The following is a 2,935-nucleotide window of genomic DNA, read 5'->3' as shown; positions in this document are numbered from 1 at the left end:
TTATCACCCAATCTAAGTACTTGCCACGATCAGAATCGTTTAACTTCGGTAATTTCAAACGAACCGATGTGTAAACATGATTGGAATACAAATAATTGCTAACACTGCATTTGCATTTAATCAAGTGTTATTATAGCAATTTCGATCTTCCGTAGGAAAAAAAAGCACGAACGCTATTTCGATATCGTGTTTGTCGATGTTTTTGTACAAAATACTCGCTGCCATAATGTCGGTCGTTAAATTCCGATATAGTTCATTGTTTTAATATTTTTAGAGTATATAAAATTGTTATTTATTCAAAACGTGCGTTGAAAAAACGGAAAATATCGTTTCGGACAAGTAATAATCACACATTGCGTTCCTCGTAAGATTGGTTCTGGTTTATCTAGTTAATAGCGTCGGCATTTCGTACTTGCCCCGGTGGCACAATCGGTTAGCGCGCCGTACTTATAGACAGTACCTTCACCCGTACAATATTTACGGGACGAGGAATGCGGAGGTTGTGAGTTCGAACCTCACCCGGGGCATAAGTATTTTTACTCTGATTTTTGTCTCAAAATGAAGTAAACGTTTCAAATTGAAATATTAAGCAGATTGTAGGTTTATTTAATTTTTTTTTGTCTATCTAATTTTTAAATTTCTTTTTCCATAACCTATGCAGTTTATTTATTTTTATACTATCCTAAATTGAATTAAACATTTCGAAGTAAAACATTAAACAGCTTGTAATTTAAAATTACTATTTTTAATTTAATTTAATTCTTTTTTAATTTAATTTTTTTTCTGTAAGTAATTTATTGATTTTTTTTTACTATAATTTACGTATTTTATTTTATTTTTTATTTTTTTATTTTATAACTATACAATTTTTGGCACAACACGTATTGTACCATGATATTTTTTTTTAATTTAATTTAAAAATGTTATTTTCAAGTTAAATTCAAATTTATGATATCTTTTTTTATTATTATTAAATTGCTAGATGAAAGTACAGAATGATTACAAAACACCCTTCCCTCCCCATGTTAAGAATGACTCTCTAAATAATAACGTTATTATTTTAGCACAATACAATAAGTACCAATTTGTTTATAAAAATGTTTATTTCATTCAATTAAATTAAAAATATGTGAGGTCAAAACTTACAAAAAATGTATGTGGTGCCCATCTCTCAGCTTGGTTTGCATTGGTGATCTTTTAAACCAACACATTCCAGTGAAAACATTATTATGTACTTACGTGTCATGACGAAATTGATATAAACTAGCGGGACCTGTGGAAATTCCACAGGGGACTCATTCATACGTAATATATTGATGTTGGCATTCTGTAGATGTTCAGTGTAAATGAAGATGCCCTGATATTATTGTAGCTTTTTTGTTAAAACTGCAAAAGTATTTATCTAAGCTAGCACGAACGCACGCCAAAGTACGGTCGTAAAGTACGCTTAAATATGAAATTTTAATTTTTGCAGATTTCGTATATATTATTATAGAGTTAGTGTTTTATCGATTTTTTTATATTATAAAGTTGCGATTTCAAAAATAAAAAAAAATATATCCATATGATTTGGGTGCATTAGCTTCAATAGAAACCAAAATAAAAACTTATGAAAAAAAAAAAAAAAAAAAAATATATATATATATATATATATATATATATATATATATATATATATATATATATATATATATATAAGGGCAAATAGTTAATAAAACATGTTAAAAAACACTTTGAAAAAGAGTTAAAAAATATATTTAATTTGAAAAGGAAACACTAAATAAGTGGATATATATATATATATATATATATATATATATATATATATATATATATATATATATATATATATATATATATATATATATATAACTTGAGTTCCTTCAGCAATAATCAAAACCGAAACTAAAACTTATGAAGAATTCTTGATAAAATTATTCATAAAAAAAAAATAGATGACTTTATAGCCATCACCTATAAGCGAAACTGAAACCAAAACTTATGAAGAATTCTTAGCAAAATTATTTATGAAAAGAAATGGGAATACATAACAATTAAACAACCCGGATGTAAGCGTGCCACAAAAAATAACACGCGCGCTATCATATTAATATATAGATTCCAAACATTCCGAAAAATTATCCAGTAGAAAAAGAATTGTAATAAAAATAAAATTTATCAACTAATCAAGTTTTACTGTATTTTTATTATGTGGAAAGTTGTGCGACCAATTTAGTATAACAAACAAGGGAGATAACCCTTGACTTAAATGGACAAATTAAGAGTTTGCCATATATACATTAATGCATTTTCGAATGTAATTGTGGATGATATATTGTTAAAAAATATATTTAGCATATCTTCTACTGGATTATTTTATGTCACTTTTGAAATTTATATCAATCTCTCCATGACACGTAAATATGTAATGTTTTCACTTGAAATCTAATTTTGCATTTTAATGTTTTATGTATTTATTTTAACAAAATAAAAGACAAAAAGATGGTCAATGTCTAGATTCTTTCCAACTCCAAAAAAAAACCTTTACAATGATGACCTCATAGGTGTTAACCTAATGCTGTTTTATCTATCCTTGACCGCAGCTCTCTACAAGTGGAGGAGAGGCGTGTACTCTTCACCCAGACTACCGATTCCAGTCAACAATGACAGATATTTTCAACATGGCTGGATAGAAATATGTAATATACACTGACAGATATTCAGGTTGGACAGAGGTATCTTCAATAGATGAAGATGCCAGGATATAGAAATATGTAATATACGCTGACAGATATTCAGGTTGGACAGAGGTATCTTCAATAGACGAAGATGCCAGGATATAGAAATATGTAATATACACTGACAGATATTCAGGTTGGACAGAGGTATCTTCAATAGACGAAGATGCCAGGATATAGAAATATGTAATATACGC

General features: G+C 27.8%; 1 non-coding gene across 1 annotated transcript; it reads left to right on the top strand.

Annotated features, from left to right (window-relative positions):
* The first annotated feature begins 414 nt into the window (after positions 1–414).
* Trnai-uau (transfer RNA isoleucine (anticodon UAU)) lies at positions 415–527 on the top strand. Its single transcript has 2 exons — positions 415–452; positions 492–527. It is a non-coding gene; the product is annotated as a tRNA-Ile (tRNA).
* Positions 528–2,935: the final 2,408 nt, after the last annotated feature.

This window comes from Euprymna scolopes, chromosome 13, assembly GCF_053919585.1.
Source record: "Euprymna scolopes isolate OS-2025 chromosome 13, ASM5391958v1, whole genome shotgun sequence".
Lineage (NCBI taxonomy): Eukaryota > Metazoa > Mollusca > Cephalopoda > Sepiida > Sepiolidae > Euprymna > Euprymna scolopes.
This window is presented reverse-complemented; position numbering and strand designations above follow the sequence as displayed.